Raw genomic sequence first — 23,423 nt, forward strand, 5'->3', positions numbered from 1 at the left:
GCATAAATGAACAGATCAAGCAACATAGAAATAAAATGAGAACATCGAAACAAGAATGAATGAAAATAGAATGCTCAAAATAATAATAAATTATTGGCCAATAGGGAATAAATAAATAGCTGCATCAAGTGAGGTGAAGATATCAAACAGAAATTACCTCAGACAATACATGCACTGAACAAGAGGATGCAATGGGCAAATGGATAACACTTGAAAAAAGAAGAAGGAAAAAGTGTTATACAGATCAAGTGGATACACGATTTATGCTATAACACGTACCAAAGCAGTAAAAATTAAATTTCGATGTTATCATCACTTTCTCCGTGTCAAGTTGATAAATTATCTTCTTGCTCTAGTAATCTAAATATCAGCAATGCTTCAGATTTCGGATGTGAATACCAAAAGAGGAGCCGGCCGTATTGGACGAGCGTTTCTAGGCGCTTCAGTTCGGAACCGCGCTCCTGCTACGGTCGCAGGTTCGAATCCTGCCTCGGGCATGGATGTGTGTGAAGTCCTTAGGTTAGTTAGATTTAAGTAGTTTTAAGTCTAGCGGACTGATGACCTCAGATGTTAAGTCCCATAGTGCTCGGAGCCATTTGAACCATTTTTAAACCAAAAGAGAGTAACATCGCAAAGAGAAGGAACTGCTTCTAAAGCTAGAAGAAAAGAATTAGTACGCTACGAGAGCCTTTGTGTACGAGACTGTGTGGGATGGACCATAAGCACTAGGGATAAATGTAGTTAGCATATCCCCATAACATTACTTTCGTAAAAGAGGCGGTTAGGCTTGTCTTTATCAACAGCACATATCCTGACAGGCATGATCAATGAGTTTCCACATTTTGAGAGTAAACGTTCGTGTTACGGCTATCTCCATTATAAGCAGACACATGAATGGAAGCACTAAACACCTGTTAAACCATATCCAGCTAACCAGGCAAAGACTATCCTTGAGTGGAGAAACTCATTTCAAAAAATGGTTCAAATGGCTCTGAGCACTATGGGACTCAACTGCTGAGGTCATTAGTCCCCTAGAACTTAGAACTAGTTAAACCTAACTAACCTAAGGACATCACAAACATCCATGCCCGAGGCAGGATTCGAACCTGCGATCGTAGCGGTCTTGCGGTTCCAGACTGCAGCGCCTTTAACCGCACAGCCACTTCGGCCGGCAAACTCACTTCATTTTCACCTGCAATGTGTTAAGTAATCTCGGCGTTAGACTCGTTTTATAATAATCTCCCTGGAAGATAGATCGCGCTTCTAATGTTCAGTGATTCATGAAGTCCGATAAGCGCTGCTATTCATCGTAGGAACCTATCGTAAGCAGCTTAAAGGGAATGACACCCGCCAGCGAGAGTCGTTGGCGCCGTCACCCGACAGGTGTCCGGTGATCGATTGGACAGCCTGTGCTGTCGGTAACGATGTTTACGATTGACAGCTATTCCGTTGCTAGGTGTAGGAATGAGGCCAATGACGCGGGGTTCGTTACCGACGAGTTGTGTGCTTGGACACTTCTCGACTAAGAATATGTTCATCTTTTATTTGTTTGAAGGATGGCATACTGTGGAAAGACCGCAGTTACATTTTGAAATTACGATAATATTTCTAAAAGCAGCTTTTACATTTTAATGGCTGAAACATTTCGGCTGTTTTCTATGATTTCAAACCATATGACTGTGTAATAAAAGAGACTGATCGTTATCAGAGTGCCTTACTACACGCTGGACCATGTTGACACCATCTGTCTCTAGATGTATTCTTTTTAATGTTATAGTGCTCTAAAGCGAAAAATTATTTTAAGCGTCGCATATCAGGAGTGATATTTTCACAGCGGAATGAAAATACCTGCCGGCCGCTGTGACCGAGCGGTTCTAGGCGCTCCAGTCCGGAACCGCGCTGCTGCTACGGTCGCAGGTTCGAATCCTGCCTGGGGAATGGATGTGTGTGATGTCTTTAGGTAAGTTAGGCTTAAGTAGTTCTAAGTATGGGGGGCTGATGACCTCAGATGTTAAGTCCCATAGTGCTTGGAACCATTTTTTGAAAATACCTCCTTCCATTACCAAATTGACAGTTCCTTGATGCCACAGGATGCGTCCATCAATCGATCCTTTCTTTTGGTCAAGTAGAAAAGAATTACCTTCTGTTAAAACGCTTGCTTGGACTGAGAAGAAATACGAACACGGATGTTTGTATGGACTTGCATCAGCTGTCTTAGATCTTATCTCTAGCATGTTTTACGATGATTAAGCTTGTCAAAAACATAACAGTACGCAGATCAGCATTTGTTACGATTTTTACACGTCTGTATTCGCGAATAATGTCATTTGTGCTCTTTTTTTAATATGTCGGTGCAGGTTTCAACCGGTGGTCCGGTGCGATGAACATCGGTGATACTTGTTCTACCCGATTTAAACTATTCACTCCGCTTATACAAGTTTACTTCTACACTTTTTTTCATACTGTTTCAACATCCTCTATTAAATTTGGGAAGGATAACATCTTCGAGTATAAAAAATCTTAATCACTTATTTGATGTACATGTTTACAGAGAAATTGACAGTTTGGGGAAAAAGGCTATGTTTGCTTTTATTTCTTTCAAAAAACTGACTGAATTTGTCCCCTAGATTGTTAACTTGAGCCACAGACCGTTTCATCTACTACTGTTCAGTAATTTCCTTTTGATCCTGTCTGTATAACTAATTATGGAAAGTCCCTAGTACACCTTTGAGTGATTTCCAGAATATTATGAATGTCGTTTGTGATTTCTGATTCCATGCCCTAAAGTTATTCGCTGCATGAGACTGTGGCTTTAAAAAGTTGAAAGCGAGGCCCGAGGGCATGAATATGTATTCTTATACGACTGGCTATGTGATGATTGGAGTCTTAAATGTGAAAAGCGGGATTAACAAGTCAAATCAGTCGATGGTTTCAATAGTATCTCGTAGTAAACTGCGTATTCTTCTCTGAGAAATGATGAAGGAAGGGACAAAGAAAGATAAGCGTTTAAAGTCCCATCGACGATGTTATCATTACCAGCTGAGCACATGTTCGGATTCGATAATGATGACGTAGGAAACAAGCCGTTGCATTTTCAAAAAAAACTGTGTCGCCATTCGGTTCAACTGCTTAGAGGAAAACTATGGAAAATCTAAATCTGGATGTCCAGACGCCACCTCCTTTGATACACACAAAAGAATCAATATAATCAAGGACGCAAACTTGAGGCTTTGAATAACATTTTTACCCTCATACTACGCATAATTATAAGAGATTAGTTAATCAATGGAACTGATAATATTCAGTCTCCTATAAAAATTTGATATCAGTATTCCCTGGCGATTTCTTTACAAAAGTGCGAACGAGACAATGCATTAACAAGTTTCATGCGTTGTACGGATGTGACAGCTGAACATAGAGTATTAATTTCTGAGCCTGTGTAGATTAAGCCCCGTACACCTGTATCTAGGACTGTAGATAATTGTGTAGGTTGAAGCCAGTATGATATACGAGTATAAATGCCTTGTCACACACGCACAGGTAGATTCTGGGCTGCCGGCCGCGGTGGCCGTGCCGTTCTAGGCGCTACAGTCTGGGGCCGCGCAACCCCTTCCGGTCGCAGGTTCGAATCCTGCTTCGGGCATGGATGTGTGTGATGTCCTTAGGTTAGTTAGGTTTAAATAGTTCTAAGTTCTAGGGGAATGATGACCTTAGAAGTTAAGTCCCATAGTGCTCAGAGCCATTTGAACCATCTGACTCTGGGCTGACCCTCGAGTGTAAACATTGTTCTGTTGAAATAAATAAATAAGTAACACTATTTATATTTCTCAATAAGGTAATACATTTCACTGGAATATGAGAACATTCACCCTCCGCGTAACATGAAACGCGAGAGGAGGGTAGGATCCACCTCCGATAGTTGCGTGATGCTTTTGCTTCTGCTGCGAGAAGTTCGTCGTCCTCAAACTTGGTGGTCCCGAATTTCGACGTTGGCAAGACCTTAACGTAAGTCGTAACGCGGCCCGGACGAGAATATTGTGTAACGATCTTCTCAACTGAACTATCGCAAGTAAATAACGATGTACCTATCCCTGCATTAAAAATAATGTAATGATGCTGTTAACGTTTCTATGGCGATTTTAGCAATTAACACAATTAATTGATCATTACTGAAGCGATACGCTTTGCCTATTATCAGTCGCTAGTGCGCTGGGCCACAAAAGAGACAGGTGCTGTCGACTGCAAGCAAACTACCTACGGGGAGTGATTCATACTGCCCGTCGAGTTTATAATCTGTGAGAAAATGAAGTGAATTGAAAGAAACGACAGGGAAAGTGGCAATCTACAGTTTCTGACTGGTTTTGTCTAAGATACAGAATCCAAGGAGTAGTTGTGACATCAGGCTTAATAAAATATCAAAAAATTAGAAATAACTCGCTTACCTCTGCAGTTTGTGGTTTGAATGGAAGATAGATAAGATTTTAATGGTGGTGGTTGTTGGGATGTTTAAGGGGGACTAAACAGCTAAGGTCATCAGTCCCCCAGTAAGATTTTAACGACCCGTCGATAGCGAAATCATTATGGAGATAGAACGCCTTCGGAGTTTCAGAAGCATGGAGGAAGGAAATAATAACTCCGAAATTCGTCATAATGGACGTCCATTAATTAAGTGAATGTTTAAAATTTGGACCTCCATTCCATGTTGTTGAGATTTCGTGAGGTGTGGTTGGACCCTCTACCTGTCCTCCTCACGTGAGGTTTACCCCGTACTCCGATTTGTTTTAATCATTGTTTAAAACACTCTAACAAAACCATGTTTCGTTTAGAAAGTGTACTGAGGAGTGTCTTTAACACTATTTTGAACATGCCAACCCTGTGTAGTATTCGGGCGGGCAGATAGACAGCCTGGCAAAAAGGCTCCACAGAAATAGTATTAACTGTTTTGACGGATTCCTAAAAAACTGACCTTTTATTGCTACTCGAATATTAAACACATTAAACGTCATTGCACCTTTACTTACTTTGCAGATGGAAGTCAACTTTGTTTTTACCTTCCTTTGATCCATATGATTAGGTAGCTTATCAATCTCTTTGATTTACATGATCACTAAGAGAGATCTTGTTGATGAACTTCAGCATAGTTTCCTTTCACAAAAGATTAAATTCTCTCTGACACTTGGTTTTCGACTTGTCGGCATGCCGCTAAACATATGAATTGTAAAAGTTTTGATACAACTTCTAGTTGAACACAGTAACATCGTCTTTAAATGCGTTGCAGAATATCACGACTCACTGACTCACTGACTGACACGCAATAATTTCGACCAGCGCGGTAGTGGACTCCCTGAATGAAGTCATACACATGTGCGGCGCTTGTTTCATATTGGAGAATCCCGGACATGCACACATGCAAAGCGTTCCATTCAGAGAGGTCATAAAGACTGGTGGGCGCTTTAATATTGTCTGTTATAATAACGTATATTCTGTGAATTACAAAGTTGACGTGAGATTTTCATTGCCGCCCCCACTACGGCCTCAAAAAAGATCTTTTTTAATTGGCTTTCGGGACGCGCCTATAAGCCATCTAGTCGAACCTAGGAACCGCGCAGCTGGCGGAGCGGACATAATGAGAAGGTGAGATTTAGCTGGGCCTCTCTCCCAACATTTCATGCACGTCTCCCTAAATAATGTAGAGAGCCCACGGAAAAATAACGATGGCGGGACAGAGATTTAAACCCGGTTTCTCCCTAACAGGAGTGCGTTTTGGCTTAGAGAAAGCTGTAGACAGTACGATGTGGAATAATGTGTGGTGAATACTGATGTCGTGGGTGATGCTTGAATACTTGAAGTACTGGTCCCCTATTACGGAGAAACTAATTTCAATCGTCGTTCAGCGACACTGGTTTAGATTTTCCGTGGTTTCTTTTTTCTCTAAATTGCTCAAGGTAGAAGTAGGGCTCATTTGTTCTAAAAGTTCCCGATCGATTCGTTCTCCCTTCCTCGTCTGAATGGACTAATATAATTCGAAGTCTCTTTTGAAGACGGTGTCTACGACCATTTAACTCTTGACTAACCTTCGTTCTTTGGAATACTGGCGACAACGGGATGTGATACAGGGACAAATGCCACGTTACAATAGAAATAAAGAAAATTGTGGACCATGAACGCAATGCACATACAAAATAAATCACATCATATCCACACCTGCTTAGCCAGTTAAATACCAATAAAAAAGAGACAGGAGTAACTGTGGAGCGGCAGGAAAGACCGCAAAACGTGTTTAAAAGCATAACGTTTGGAGAAGCTGAAGAAGCTTAATAATTCTGCTTAAATGAAAAAAAAAACGCACACACACACACACACACACACACACACACACACACACACACACACACACACACAGCGGAACAAAACTTCCTTCAACTGAATAAACGTGCTAGATACGAAAATTGACTTAGGAAATATTTCAGAAACAGTACATTCCGAAATTGTATAGGTAAAAGATGTGGAGAAAAGTGCTGTGAGAAAGCTGGAAGCTGCCTGAAAACGACTGACTGACAATAAAGCATTAAGTTTCACAATTATCAGAACAATTAAACAGCAAGCTCACGAGTGGCACGTGGGAGTGCTGTAGTGGATATTTGCTGCAAGCATTTTACGTGTTTAGAAGCTTGCGTGCTCTCACAGTAACTGGTTCCAGCTATAATTTTGTGTCTTTTCGCATGGTTCAAATGGTTCAAACGGCTCTGAGCACTATGGGACTCAACTGCTGTGGTCATCAGTCCCCTGGAACTTAGAACTACTTAAACCTAACTAGCCTAAGGACATCACACACACTCATGCCCGAGGCAGGATTCGAACCTGCGACCGTAGCAGCAGCGCGGCTCCGGACTGGAGCGCCTAGAACCGCACGGCCACCGCGGCCGGCTTTCACATGGTGACGGCGAACAAAAACATGTATGTTGTGTGAGATAAAACTTTACCTGATTATCGTTGAAAAAATGTTCAGTGAAAATAAAGTAGCAGACTCTTCATTTATGGTATTTTTCGTACGTGCAACGATAGCGCCAGATTCATGTAAACAGTGTTAGTTCCTTTATGAAACAATAATATTCGCTGCTTATAATCTTAATGCAGATGGGCTCTTTAGAGTTTTGATTGGAGGTAGGTATGAGCACAGCCTGTTTGAGGTTATTTGGTAGCAGACAAGCTATTGTTCTGCTGTAAGTATGATGCAAATAGCGCCATTTGTCCTAAACAAATGGAATATAAGATCCCTCTTAAAATGCCAAGATCTCAATAAAAATAAATCGTCTTGCATGGAAATTTCCGGGCTTGTGTGTAAGCTACACTTTATGGTCAGCAGTGACAAGTTAAAGTCATGAGTCGGTCTGAAACTCCTTTCTTTCGTGTGCAGTTTTCCACCACCTAAATTATAGCATCACGTATCGACAGATATGAATGCTTGGGAAACGGAATCATATTGGAGAGAGATGGGATTAAAAACCGTGCCTACCCCGTTTCTGATTTACGATTTCCATTGTTCCCATCGATAATTGTGGACATATGCCGGAATATTTCGTTAGACAGACTACTGTTTCTTCCTTCCCTCGCCGTTTATCCCCAGCTACTATTTATTTCTAAAGAACATATCGTTGTCGAGAACTTGAGAATTAGCCTTCCGTTCCTGATACAAACGTGCCTCTGGGAACATGGTGAAACATTCGTTTTGTTTCTTCTGCTACTCTAAACTACTAACAGAAGGTACCGCGTGCCTTTAGCAGGAAAGAAGTACGTGACGTTGAAATGGGTTATATCTCAAGAAACTGTCAGCTCAGGGGTGAGGTCTATGAGAGCAGAGAGCAGTATTAACAGATTAAAGTTTTGTACCTCTTATTTGCTACAGTACTGCCTATGAAAGTCAGAGATTCAAGGCCAAACGCCGGAGCGGTACACTGTCCCAACTTGTCACCGAAGTTTGTACTTTGCACCATGAACTCCAGAGTGAGAGATGTTGCTGCGATACCATACTGTCCGAAGCGCTAATGTTGCTTGGTTAACACAAAAGCTGGTGTGGTACTAATAACAGTTGTGATATGCTGCCAGAATAAAGCTTTGCCGAAGAAGTGACAAAATTAAGCTCCTATGTAGCTCGCGAGATGTGTTTGGATAACTCAGTTGGTAGACAAATGCATCCATAAGACTGAGATCCTGCACATAGCTCCCAGCGTTTCATGATTTTAACCTATCGTAAGGGTTGTGATGCCTTGTTTCCATCTTAGCATTAAACACGTGTGGATCGCAAGATCTCGTGTTGAACGGTCGGCATTACAGCTACCTGTCCTTGTTGACAGTAGAACCGTAGCAGGAAAGACTCTTTTATATCACTAATATCTTGAGCTTTTGCTTACCATGAATAACGCCCGACAGGGTATGCCTGGACTAGAACTCAAGAAAGCATTCATGCAAGCAGTGTTGCACTGATACAGCGTGAGTAGCGCTCTTGAACAGATTGTGTTCGGTTGGAGTTATTTGGTCGTTCAATATTTGTTCTGGCAATCTTCTGTGTGGTCCAATGTTGTTGCTGATGCCGCAACGGCACCTTAACTCACAGTGGGAAGAGAGGGGGCGCATCTACACTAGATGACTGTCAATTACGTGTTATCTCTTCTGTGCGATCAAAAATCTCAATTGTTTTCGAATTTGCATGATACGGAAATGGGAAATTTGTCCGACATTTAACTTAGTGACGCTGCGAAAGTAACAAGAACCCCACTCAGGCTGCACAACGAGTGGGAGCAAAGGTGGTGGTGGTGGTGGTTAGTGTTTAACGTCCCGTCGACAACGAGGTCATTAGAGACGGAGCGCAAGTTCGGGTTACGGAAGGATTGGGAAGGAAATCGGCCGTGCCCTTTCAAAGGAACCATCCCGGCATTTGCCTGAAACGATTTAGGGAAATCACGGAAAACCTAAATCAGGATGGCTGGAGACGGGATTGAACCGTCGTCCTCCCGAATGCGAGTCCAGTGTGCTAACCACTGCGCCACCTCGCTCGGTGGAGCAAAGGTCATTAACTCGTCATAGGGATTAGCACCGTGTTTGACCCTCGTTTCCGATGCAAGTGGAGCGGTCATTGCATTACGCTTCACGCACAATTGTAAAACACTTGTAGAGTAACGAACGGTATTTCACATACGTTCGTTCGATTATAACGGTTGTCTAGGCTATCGACGTATGCCGACGACACATTATGATGAGCGTCTCCTAGAACTGGCGTCTGCAGCGAGCAGCTCACACGTAAGTTACGTAAAAATGACATGCATATGACGACTCTTCAACGCATTGCTTATTTATCTAAATGGGGCATAATGTGACCCACCTAAGCTGAGTAGACCCTTTACAGGCCCTTCGACCCCATAGTGCTAGAGGTCTGATCATCAGAATCAAACTCAGAACTTCTGCGTTAGTAGCCAGCAGTGCTGTTTACAGAACCCATAGGCAGCCATGAGGCATGTTATTTGCGATGGCGAAATAGGTAAATACGAGGAATGGTAGGCTTTCTTCAGCTAAGTCGCCAACTGTTGGCGTGAATGATGGAAGCGAACTGTCCAAGTAGCAAATACGGCTGATGATAAACGTTCTGGCCAATGAGTCAGTATTTCTGAAACGAAGAGCTTTCTTTATGAGCCACTGTGGTAGAAGCGTATCACGAAAGCACTAACGTCACCGTCATGAGTAACTGACTTTGAGAGATCTATGCGCCTTTGATGTCCGAGATGAACGTCTACAAAGATGGAACTTTTAAGCAAAACATCTTTATACTGGAATAGTTCACGATTCAGTTATAAAAGATGGTTAATAGACTTCTGCCAACCGGCGAACGATCTACCCGACTGGAGGCCCTAGTCACACGACATTTTTTTTCAGTAAATCGAAGAAGCAGTGAAGGAAACAAAAAAAAAAAATAAATAAATTAAAGAGTGGGATTAAAATTCATGATGAAAGGATATCAGTGATGAGATTCACTGATGAGATTGGTGTCCTTAGTGAAAGTGAAGACGAATTACAGGACCTGTTGAATGTTATTCTAATGAGTATGGAATGTGGATTAAGAGTAAATCGAAGAAAGACGAAAGTAATTAGATGTAACAGAAATGAGAACAGAGAGAAATTTAGCGTCAGAAGTGAGCATGACGAAGTAGACGAAGTTAAGGAATTCTGCTACCCAGGACATACGGAGCAAGGAGGGCATAGGCATTAATTTGAGGAAGAAGTTTCTGTGAATGTACGTTTGGAGCACAGAGTTGTATGGTAGCGAGACATGGACTGTGGTAAAACTGGAACACAAGAAAATCGAAACATTTAAGATGCGGTGCTACAGAAGAATGTTGAAAATTAGATGGACTGATCAGGGAAGGAATTAGAAGGTCCTCGACAGAATCGGCGAGGAAAGGAACCTGTGGAAAACACTGAAAGAAAAAGAAGGGATGGGATGGTAGGACATCTTTTAAGACATGGGGTAATAACTTCCGTGGTACAAGAGGGTAAAAACTGTAGAGGAAGAATATACCACTCCGTCTTCAGGCCGCAAGTGGCCCATTGGGACCATCCGACCGCCGTATCATCCTCAGTTGAGGATGCGGATATGAGGGGCATGTGGTCAGCACACCGCTCTCCCAGACGTTATGATGGGTTTTCCTTGACCGAAGCCGCTACTATTCGGTCGAGTAGATCCTAAATTGGCATCACGAGACTGAGTGCACCCCAAAAAGTGGCAACAGCGCATAGCAGCTGGATGGTCACCCATCCAAGTGCCAACCTCGCCCGACAGCGCTTAACTTCGGTGATCTCACGGGAACCGGTGTATCCACTATGGCAAGGCCGTTGCCTAGAGGAAGAATACAGCCAACAAATAATTGAGGACGTATGGGGCAAGTGCTACTCGTGAGATGGAAAGGTTGGCACAGGAGAGGAATTCGTGGCGGACCGGGACAAACCAGCCAGAAGACTGATGACTCAAACAAGCGCCGGAAAGCGTCAGCGAACATTTCGTCTCCAACACAAAAATTGTTTCCCACGGCGTCATCTGTCACCCCAAGACTTTTTTTTTTAACTGCGTTCATACTCAGATGCAGAGACCAGTTCTTCACACTGCGGAACATCCTCGGTTGGGTTTTCTCACATACCCTCGAACGGTTGCGGACAGCACGGCTCCCGAAAACCCCTGGAGACGGGCTAGCGCCAGACTTGAGTCAAGTCTAGTGTCTACGCGTGTTGCTATCAGCGGTTACGTCAACTACTAGCGCTCGAACTGAGGAATGTGAATGTGGCAGGAGACTCGGAGGCGAGACAGACGGTCACCGGTGGCAGCTGGAAGCGGTGCCGGCAGTGCGTAGCGTGCGGCGCGGAGGCGGGTGCGGTGGGTGCGCAGTGTACACACCGGAGAGTGACGGCGAGCAGGTAGGAAGCGGCGGCGACGGAGGCGCGCCAGGGCGCGGCGCGCATCGCCAGCCCAGCGGCGCCCAGCTCACCGGCGGCCGCGCCGTCCCGACGCCCGCATGCCGGCCTGTCGCCTGCCCACTGGCCGGGCCCCGGCCGCCGCCGCGCCACGCCGGCGCTCGCGCCTCGGCCGCCGGCACGCATTGATCGCCGGCCGCCTGCGCCGCCCCCGCCGCCGCAGCGCGCACTACGAACGAGTGCCGGCGCACTAAAAATACCGACGCTGACCAGCAATCACACGCGGCTCTCGTGGAGACTTGACCCTTCTCCTTCCGTATGCAGCGCTGCCTCCGTCTTCCGTAATGCGCCGTCGATGAAGCTGCCTCAATTGATCTCAGCTGCACAACGTCACCGATCTCTTCTCCCACGTCTGAGCAACTGACATCTATCTGTCAACATCCGCCCCTTATCCATGATGAGAATTCCCGAGCGAGTTGTATTTCCATTGGCCGCTTGCCAGACCGAGCGAGATGTCACAGTATTTAAGGGGGCACGTCCGTGTAAAACACACGGTATTTGCGCTGGCCGGCCGGAGTGGCCGAGCGGTTCTAGGCGCTACAGTCTGGAACCGCGTGACCGCTGCGGTCGCAGGTTCGAATCCTGCCTCGGGCATGGATGTGTGTGATGTCCTTAGGTTAGTTAGGTTTAAGTAGTTCTAAGTTCTAGGGGACTGATGATCTCAGAAGTCCCATAGTGCTCAGAGCCATTTACACTGAAGCGCCGAAGAAATTGTTTTAGGCATGCGTATTCAAATACAGACATAGCGGGTGATCAAAAAGTATAAATTTGAAAACTTAATAAACCACGGAATAATATAGATAGAGAGGTAAAAATTGACACACATGCTTGGAATGCCATGGGGTTTTATTAGAACAAAAAAAAAGTATTGCTAGACGCGTGAAAGATCTCTTGCGCGCGTCGTTTGGTGATGATCGTGTGCTCAGTCGCCACTTTCGTCATGCTTGGCCTTCCAGGTCCCCAGACCTCAGTCCGTGCGATTATTGGCTTTGGGGTTACCTGAAGTCGCAAGTGTATCGTGATCGACCGACATCTCTAGGGATGCTGAAAGACTACATCCGAGGTCCTGCAAGAACGGGATCAACGACGATTGAAGAGTCGTTCAACTTCACAGAAGTGCAACCCTTCCGCAGATTGCTGTGGATTTCAGTGCTGGGCAATGAGCAAGTGGCAGCGTGCGAACCATTCAACGAAACGTCATCAATATGGCTTTTGGAGCACTACAGCGTGCGTCCACGAATTTTCTTCTGAGTTTGAACACTTTCCCTGGCCACCGAACATTCCACACATGAACATTATTGAGCATATCTAGGATGCCTTGCAACGTGCTGTTCAGAAGAGATCTCCATCCCCTCGTACTCTTATGGATTTAGGACAGCCTTACAGGATTCATGGTATCAGTTCCCTCCAGTACCACTTCAGACGTTAGTCGAGTCCATGCCACGTCGAGTTGCGGCACTTGTGCGTGCCCGCGGAGGCCCTACACGATATTAGGCAGGTTTACAGGTTTCATTGGCTCGTCACTGTATCTGTCAACATGCGCCCCTTATCCACGATAAGAATTTTCGAGCGAGCCGTATTTCCAACGGCCGCTTGTCAGACCGAGCGAGATGTCACAGTATTTAAGGGGGCACATTCATGAAGAACATACAGTTTAAAAAAAAAGCACCAAATCGACAATTTTGAAGATACGGCAATGACATTTTGTACTATACTTTACATGAAATTAACACATTTACTATTAAGTTCTTTTGATTATATGCATTTAACTTTCATGACTTATATATTCTTAACTTATATGAAATTTAAAAATTCCATTTAAAAAAATAATTTATATACCTTTTCCTCAGAAACTATTTAAAAGATTTCTACAAAGTTTTCTCTGTTTAATCTCTTTGCATAGAGTAAGCTTCAATATAACGAATAGGAGTATTTTAATATTTTGTAAATTATAGTTCTGTTAGTATAATATTCGTACAAAATTCCAAGCACTCTGCCCCATATATCAGCTTCCTTTTAGAATTACAAAATTTACTCTTGAGACAACATTTATTGGTTGTGTAAAAAAAGTGTACAAAATTTCATAATTCTATCTTCATAGATTGAACTTAATTAAAAACATAATTTTCAGGAAATGCAATTTAAAGTTCAACGTGAAGATTTTTCTTTTGTCTTCCCTTCAGAAGGCCCCAGCTTTGTACTCAGTATCCTCTTTTCCCTTTCTTTACCAGTTCTTCAACTGACTTTTGACCTGCAGAGAAGCGCTGTAAATCTATTTTTCTCAAAATGTCTTGAGCAAAATTTCCTATCTTAAAGCTCGCTCTGTGTAATACCTTCATCCTCTCTACTTTCCTATCATTAATTAGAATAATTGTATCATAAATTGCAATTCTGATAACTATTGTTGTTGTTGTTGTGGTCTTCAGTCCTGAGACTGGTTTGATGCAGCTCTCTATGCTACTCTATCGTGTGCAAGCTTCTTCATTTCCCAGTACTTACTGCAACCTACATCCTTCTGAATCTGCTTAGTGTATTCATCTCTTGGTCTCCCTCTACGATTTTTACCCTCCACGTTGCCCTCCAATGCTAACTTTGTGATCCCTTGATGCCTCAGAACATGTCCTACCAACCGGTCCCTTCTTCTTGTCAAGTTGTGCCACAAACTCCTCTTCTCCCCAGTTCTATTCAGTACCTTCTCATTAGCTGATAACTATAGCAAATGAAAATGTGCCGAAACAAGAATTGCTTCCTCAGAAAAAAAGCATCTGGTTTGTTATTCTTTCTAAGATGCGTAACAGAGTCACAGATGATCTATAAGTATAAAACCACAGAGTATGTATCGCAGCCTTCTAGATGTATATTTTGCAAGTTTGTTTGGAAATAATAATCCACGGAACAGTTGCTCACGGAGCTAGTATTGAAGCGTTGCTTCAAAAAGTGAACATGGCTTGAAGATCGCATTACACATTTAATTATTTTTGAGGCTCTTCGGATGCGATTCCATTATTAAAATTTTTGGAGCTTAATGTCTATGTGTTCTACGAATAAATAAAAAAATTAAAAATCGACGTTTTGGGTCAATTTCATGAACGTCCCCCCTAAAGATAATGGGCTCGCATTGCGAACGAGTGGGGTTTAATTAGGGATGTAATGGAGGAGATTTCACCGGGACCGAAGTTGGACTCGGAGGTAGTATCTCCGTAATTATCATTCCTGAATAATAACATCGCTGCACAAAATTGGCAGTATACTTATAAATTTAACAAAATTAGTCTCAAAGAGTAGTAGGTTACAAGTGGTTTTGCAAAAAATTTAAGAGAAGTGAGTCACAAGTCAACCACAAGAGAGAAAGATGTGAAAATACAGTGAAAATAATAAAAGACTTCTGCTAAAATTTGAAGAAAATTATCACATATACAAAATAAAGGCAGAAAAGGAACTGTTATGAAATGACCAAGTAACTATGACTAAGCAATCATTGTTTACACTATTTGATTATACGAAGGGTAACTCAGTAAGTAATGCAAAAAACTTTTTTTCTCGGCCAAGTTCGGTTGAAAAAATGCGGAATTTGTTGTGGGACATCGTATAATATCCGCGCTTCAGCCCCTACTGTTTCATGAAGTTGCAATATGTGCCGACGCTATAATTGGCTTCAAAAATGGCGTCTGTAACGTAGGTGCTTTCCAAACAGGGCTGTGATTGAGCTTCTTTTGTCGTAAAAGACCAGAACATGGCAGATATTCAGAGGCGCTTGCAGAATATCTACTGAGACCTGACAGTGATCAAAAGCACGGTGAGTCGTTGGGCGAGGCGTCTGTCATCATCGCATCAAGGTCGCCCAAGCCTGTCCGATATTTCCTGGAACTCTGAATGGATTATTACGTTTGGTGTCATTCCCCATGGTGCAACGATAAACTCTGACTTATATTATGCTACCGCCAGGAAACTGAAAAACGTTTTCAGTGTGTTCGTTGGCACAGAAATGCAAACGCAAGTCTAAGCAGCCGAAAGGATCTCACAAAACTTCAATGGACTGTTCTTCCTCATTCACCCTACAGCCTGGAACTCGCACCTTCCGACTTCCATTTGCCCCAATGAAAGATGCACTCCGCGCGGAGCACTGGAGATGCCTTGCTAAAAAGTGAAACACGTATGGGTGGACAAATAAAATTAGAAACAATGTTATTGATGCAATAAGACGTTGGCTCCGACGTCGATCTGTAGAGTGGTACCATGCCGGAATACAGGACCTCCCAGTAATGTGACGTAAGGCCGTCGCGTTGAACGGAGATGATATAGAAAAACAGAGTTTTTCAGCGTGAGAGTGGGGAATAACATGGAGTATTGTAATCCTGAATAAAATCAACCTGCTTTCATAAAAAAATGTGTTGGATTACTTATCGAATGTCTCTCGCATAAGCATAAAATTACGTCTCATACTGCCCGATAAAAACAACACTATTAAACTGGTGACACTTACAGAAACAAATGGCATTCTAGACAGCGAAAATGGCAGCTGAAATGTTATGTTACGAAGGTGGAGGATTTCAACCGGATTTCCACATGAGGAAAAGCTGCAAGGTTTTCAAGTAATGAATAAGATGCTTCCTGTAAGTACATTTCCATTTTATTACAAGAAACTTCCATGAACAGTTTTTAAAACTATAACCAATATATGATAACGAAAAAACCATGTAATATTCCAACGTAGGCAATGGAGATGCCTTGTTAAAAGGTGAGACACGTATGGGTGGACAAATGAAATAAAAAACCATGTGCAGCATGGGAAAGGCGTTCTATAAAATACAACACTTTATGCGCAGATGACGCTAAAAATAGCCATCTCAATGAACTTGTTAAAATAAGTTTTATCGACGGTGGCAGTGGTGGTCGCTTGACTCTCTCTACCCTTCCGTATGCAACAAAATATCTGAAGAGGTGCTTTGTCTTGTTAGCTTATTAATTTAGTGTATCTACGCAAAAAGAGAAAGAACTAAAGGAAGATAAGGCGAAAAATGTGGAGAAAGAAACATGTGTGGCGAAAATTGAATTAAATGAATAAAAGCCGGCCGGTGTGGCCGTGCGGTTCTAGGCGCTTCAGTTTGGATCCCGCGTGACCGCTACGGTCGCAGGTTCGAATCCTGCCTCGTGCATGGATGTGTGTGATGTCCTTAGGTTGGTTAGGTTTAAGTAGTTCTAAGTTCTAGGGGACTGATGACCTCAGAGTTAAGTCCCATACTGCTCAGAGCCATTTGAACCATTTTTTGAATAAAAAATTGTGCGAGAGGCTGAGATAATGTAGGGAGCAAGAGAATGTACATCGCAACACAGCTTATATGAAATAACAGGTAACAAAGAAAGAAGAAGCAGTTCATTTAAATAAGAAAATTTGAGAGATGTGATGACAAATAAATGATTCTGTGGGAGCATAATATTCTTCTGCAAGTTCGAGGGAAGTCGGTTTTCAAGAAATTCTATTTACTTAAAATCAGTGTTATGTAACTCATCTGCCGGTTATGCGTAGCGTGTTGCATAGTTGTAAGGCGGTTACTGTGCGTCGAGTTCTCTCCCGTTTTCGTCCCTTTGCCGTTTTATCTCGAAGCTTAGGCAATAAAAACAGATTACGAATATCATCAAAGGATTTCGATAGCAAAGCAGACGAATATTAGAGTGCACAAGGCTGAAATGATTAATGCTACACTTGTTCTCGAAAGCACTGCACAAAAGCTTGTTCACGTCCGTGAAAAAGCCAGGCAATGTATGCAGTAACCTGTCTACAGTTACTGCCAACTAATAGATGTCCTGTCACTAAGGAAACAGAATGGACGTACAAGACGGTTCACAACTGATTTGCCGAAACTGTCAACAGCTCATGGCTGGTGTATTTATGAAATTATTTGTGAAATTATGTTAGTAACACTAGGAGCTATGGAACACTGGCTGCACAAAGGAGACAAAGATAATGTAAAAAAATACATTTTTAATTATGTTGTTTACTGAAACAAACGCAAATTTTACTATTTGTTTTTCTTGTTCCCGAATATGAGTGTGTCTAATTAGAAAGTATTGTGCTTTTAGGTTGAAATAATATTGTGCAGGGACCTACGTTAAAAACAATGTAAGTGGATATTACTGCCGGAAGTGCGAGAATTGTTCGATAAATAATGCCCCAACATCTTTTTATAGCAGTTAATACAAGAGATGTATGAGAAAATAATGATTCTGATTTTTTTTCTCTGCCAGAGATTTTATTTTTTTCAAACAACAGCATTGTCCCCTTCAAAGTAGTTCTCTTCGGCAACTATACACCAGCGGAATCGTTGTTCCCATCTTGGTAGCAGCGCTGAAAGGCTTCAACTGGTGGGGCCCTTAATAAATCGATCACATTCATTTGAATGTTCTCTAGAGTCCCAAAATGATGTCCTTTTACATTTTTCAATTGCGGTAAAATAAGAAACCACAAGGACCCAGATCAGGTGAACAGGGGGTCTGTGGAACAGCAGGAATGTCTTTGGAGGTCGAAAACTCCGTGATGGAAGCGGCCATGTAACATGGAGCGTTATAGTGATGCAGCATCCACTTGTCTACAATCTCCGGTCTCACTCTATTAAATTTTTCCTGAGCGTTTCAATGACATCTTTCTAAAACAATTAATTGGTAATTTGTCCTGGACGAACAAATTCTTTATGAACGATGCTCCTACTGACAAAAAACAATTCAGCGTTGTTTTGCTCTATGGTTTGCTCCTCTTCACTTTGCCGCTTTGTCTCATCATCGTACTCAAAAATCCAGCATTCGTCACCTGTAATCACACGGCTGAAGCATCCGTAGTCACTGGCATTTCTGTCAAGAGCAACGCGCACGTTTCTTCGATTGTCCTTCTGGTCAGTTGTGAGGTTTCTCGGCATCATTTTGGCACAAATCTTTCGCATGTGCAAATCTTTGGTCAAAATTGGATGTATGGTGAAACTGTTTAGCAGATCACGTATGATCCTTACTTTTAAAACTCGGTCTGATCTCACGGAAGCATGCACACATTCGACGTTTCCGTCGGATTTTGAAGTTGACGGTCTCCCTGACTGAGGTTCATCTTTAGCGTTTTCTCGGCCTTCCAAAAATAATTTGTGCCAATGAAAAACTTGTAGTCTTGATAAGAAGTATTACCTGTTTCAACTTTTCAAAAGTCATACTCGCGGACTCCCCAAGCTTATCAGCAGACGTGATGGTGTAATGTAAGTTCCGTTTTTTCCGTTTTCATATCGCACAACAAAAACATAACTTCACTGATGGTGCTCTCAAAAATTTCTTGATAGCTGTACGGAGCTGAAACTCGGACTGAGCATCTGGAAGGAACGAACACACCAGTCAACTCAATTAGAGCAACACAGCGTTGTGAGATCGTGTTGTCAGTCTCATTACTTTTCTCATACCTCGTATATAGGTAAACGTTTTTTAGACGCTTCAAATTTGCTATTTTTTCTGCGCGTGTGCGAAGTTTCGAACAATTCCGACAGATGGCAGAGCCGTTATGAAACACTAAAATGGCGTCTACGCAAGACACTCTTTACAAGCAACGTACTGTGGTGAGTTCTTGGTTGTGTAAAAGGAACCTTGGTGAACATTCATAAACTTTTGTTCACAATGTGTGATTGCGATGCAGAGAGCTGAAGCGCCAAGAACTACAGAAAGTGAGCTCCATGATTGGCCACGTTCGGGATGCCCTGTCACAGCCACTGTTGTGGATTGGCAAGAGGGCCAACCCACTAATGTAAGAGGAAGCCGAAAGGCACGCGTTTAAGCTCACGCAGGCTGGCGTGAGGTCTGGAACAGGACAAGGAAATGAGAACTTAGAAAAAAGGAGGTAACTGGTAGAATATTTAACTTTAATCCATTAACGTTGAACGTAGCTCTTGTCTGTACATTATTTACAATATCAATAGTCACTGAATAATGGCGCCTTGCTAGGTCGTAGCAAATGACGTAGCTGAAGGCTATGCTAACTATCGTCTCGGCAAATGAGAACGTATTTTGTAAGTGAACCATCGCTAGCAAAGTCGGTTGTACAAGTGCTAGGAAATCTCTCTAGACCTGCCGTGTGGCGGTGCTCGGTCTGCAATCACTGATAGTGGCGACACGCGGGTCCGACGTATACTAACGGACCGCGGCCGATTTAAAGTCTACCGCCTAGCAAGTGTGGTGTCTGGCGGTGACACCACAGCTACCCCTCCCGGCATGGTGAATCGCGCGGATGACATTAATCGTACAGATTGGCTCATCACAATTCGACTACGGGCTCTACAGCAGTCGCCGACCATAAGAAGTGCGTCTGCAATGATTGAGACTCTCGGATATTCAAAGGCGTGCTTAAGTTAGATCTAATGATTGCTCACAACGGACTACAATAAATAAAAGCTATTTCATCTGTAACGGTGGAGCACTTTGAGGCCATTGGAGAGGCCTTTCTGTCATGGCTCGTTACAGGTGAAGAAACTCGGGTGCATCGCTTTGATCCGGAGACAAATAGGCCATCACTGGAGTGACATAGTCCGCATCTAGCTAAAAGAAATAAAAAAAATCAGGGCAGCCTCCTTCTGGCAAAGTCATGATGACAGCATTATGGAATAGTGACGGTGTCACTCTCGTGGATGTGTTGCCAAGAGAATCAGAAACTAACTCAAATGCTTATGTGAAAATCGTGAACAAAGTGAAGAATCGTTTCCTGTATATTCGGTGTGACAAAAATCCAAAGGAAATGTTGCAGGACGACAATGCAGGCCCACACTCAAGTCTGAGAATCCGAGAACTCATCGTAAAACTGGATTAGATATCATTGCCTCCTCCTGCCTATAGTACAGACCTGGTGCCCTCGGACGTCTGTTTGGGTCTGTTTGAAGATGGCTACTTTGGACGATGATTATTCTCGAGGAAACTAGGATAAGTAGTTGTACCAAGTCTCACCTCTTTCCTCCTCGTTCGTCACCAACAACTAAACACGTCACTGCCGTTTAAAGATACGATAAGGAAGCATACTGGTTATTTACCTAACGAACACAGCGTTTTCTTTACAGCGGAAATTTTTTTCAACGTCAGGGATTGTCTTCATAGATGTCCATGAGGAAAATGTGGCCAGTTTTGGGCTCCGAGCTATGTGTTGGACAGATCAGTTTTTCCGTGCGGAAGCCGGAAGTTCTGGGTAACAACATGAAAACTAACAGACAACGCGCAATAGACAGGTACCGACTTTTCGGATGTATAGAACAGGCTGGCTTGGAATGTAATTTCTGTCTGATAAATGACAAATGAGGTGACCTGCAAATCTTAGAATAATTCTCGAGCATACAAGGGAGGCAAGATATCTGGAACGATTCGAGTAGATAGTAGCAGTGTCTGTCCAGGAAGCTTCCTGCTGTACCGTCGCAGCCGTATCCTAGAAATGGGGTTCGCGTGACGAAGCGTCTAGTGCGACTGACCTCGCAGTCTGTCCAGGAATAGCTGCGATTAATACCCTACTGTCCAGATTCTGGCCCCCGTGGGCGGAGCGAAGGGGAAGGGGGTAGATGCTTATCTCCCAACACTGCATAAATTGTCCGGAAATTGTAGCCTTTCTGCTGTTCGTGTAGCCATTTGATAATATGGTACAGTCGTCTGTACGACTCTTCTTGGCGGTGAAAAGGACAAACATTTAATGGGCACGATTATTGTAAAAAGCACTTCTTTCCATTTTAGGTCCACGTGACAAAATTCTCTATCTAATGTCTGTGGAGTCATAACATGTTAGCTACACAGTTAATAATCATAAATAGCGTGTTCTTTGTATTCGAGCGTATCGTCAGACGCACAAAGAAATATCGTGTTCTTATATTGAAAGATGCACCTCCAATTCATGACATATGAAGGGAGAAAGAAACTGCCATTCTTTTGGATCAACTTCGTAATGTAGAGACATTTTCTGTATTTATTTACATGTTAAAATGACATTCATACCTGAAAAATTATGTAAAACAGCCACAAACGTTGAGGTGGTTGCAACGGCATCCAAAAATGGGCTGTGAAGTCTCTTACTTATTGAGGATATTATTGTTATTACGAAGATACTGGACTACTTAGAAAAAGTAAGAAGTAACAGGAGTTTAAGAAGTAACAGGATCGAATAATAAAAATTAAAACGTAAACTAAATTTCATGCCTCTACCTTTCTTGTATGACAACGCTTGCTACCCGACTCCACTCCCTTCATGCCCTAGGCGTTATTCCATACCAGTAATTAACGAGCAAGAGATTGCCTCACCGCTCCTCCGACCGTTAATGTCTACTTTCGGAACCACAACAGCTACATTTCACTAAAACAGTTGCTGAACAGTCATTGCGAGCCTCAGTGCTCCCAGTTTCAACCTTCCTACCGAGGTAAAATACTGCGCGGTAATGAGATTCGAATGCGTGAGCTCCAGATAGCAATCAGACCACCTCACCGAATAGCCACCGAACTCAATATGAAATGCAAGCAACGTTAATCTGCTGCTAGATGTGTGTACGACCCCGTTCTCCTCATAATTCTTCAGCGATATGCTCCTTCGGCAATAGTAACAGCATTCTAACACGTGACACACACCCTCCATCGTATCTTAAGTACTCCTGTTAACGAATTACTATTTGAAAGTTCTTGGTAGATTTAAGCTATTTGCCGGACGGGGACTCGAATCCGAAACCTTGCCTTTCTCTGTTGCCGTCCGAGCTATCCAAACACGATTCGTCACGCGCCCTCACAGCTTTACCTCTACGATTACCATTCTCTTACCGTCAACGCATCCTTCGCTGTAGAGTAAAACATTCACTCTGTAAACACTCCCTTAGGTTGTGGCTAACAAGCTGTTTCTCCGCAATATCCTCTCTTCCAGAAGTGCTAGTCCCGCAGGTTCAATTTGATCCTTCGATACCACCAGTTGGATTTCAGCCATGGCGTGATGAGTAAAGTCATCCCTTAACGAGCTGAAGCTTCTAGTCGTTCAGAGATTAAACATTATCTATGGTTGTCCTAGTAACGAACGAATGCATTTATAAGTCTTATGTTGTAGCGAGAGAGGGAAGATCAGGAATCGATAGTTAAATTCTGACAAAATATAGGTGCAATTGAAGAACATTATAGAAGCCATGTGAGTTTGATGAAGTTTCGCCTGAGCGGTCATACGACGGACCCATGTGGATGGGGTGTGACAGTTTGTGGCGGCCAACCAGGTGCAGTACGAGGCCTGACAGATTGAGACTCAGTCTCTCTCTTATAGTTATGTCGACATATTATTTCTGTTAGGAGTCCCCTGTAAGATATTCCATGCGCGAATCCGGCGTTTATGAATGGAAAGCAATAGTGTGTCGGTATCATCTTTCGCGATTTTTCGCTATGTGTATTGGTACCGCCTTTTGTCTTTTTGTAATAATTTCAGTTTTCGCATTTACATTTTATTATAGAAATTGTAAGTTGAGATTTATAGCTCAACTGATGTTTTCGATACCAATTACGGATGATTTGCACCAGTTTTTTCCTTTTTTGGATTTTGAGTTTAATGTTGTCTCGTGTTTCCATAGTTGTTTCGTTTTGTGTACTTTACTATTGTCGTGATTTCGCGATTGTTATTCTAGATTTAATTTGTCTCCGCCCCAAACTCTCATTTTCCCACGGTTGTCCCGTTAGCTTCAGTATTCATTATAAAGAATTTGTACGATTCTATATTTAATTTGTAGATTTTGCTGCCATGAGAACGTGTGATGTTATTGGTCGACATTTTGAAATCCATTTGTGTAGCTTCTTGGGGCTTGATACGACGTCATTGGTCAAAGGTGACTGGTGGTATTGAATGTCATGGTTTATCCTGTCTCGCAAGGGACGGAGTACAACTTCTGTGATGTTTG

At 42.8% G+C, this 23,423-nt stretch overlaps 1 protein-coding gene and 1 pseudogene across 1 annotated transcript in view; both read right to left on the bottom strand.

Moving 5' to 3' along the window:
• The window catches only part of LOC124795854 (titin homolog), a 281,978-nt gene that overhangs the window by 52,166 nt on the left and 206,389 nt on the right, over nt 1-23,423 (bottom strand). The gene's annotated exons all lie outside the window — the stretch shown is intronic.
• LOC124797099 lies at nt 10,773-10,889 on the bottom strand (annotated as a pseudogene).

Source organism: Schistocerca piceifrons, chromosome 4, assembly GCF_021461385.2.
Source record: "Schistocerca piceifrons isolate TAMUIC-IGC-003096 chromosome 4, iqSchPice1.1, whole genome shotgun sequence".
NCBI lineage: Eukaryota > Metazoa > Arthropoda > Insecta > Orthoptera > Acrididae > Schistocerca > Schistocerca piceifrons.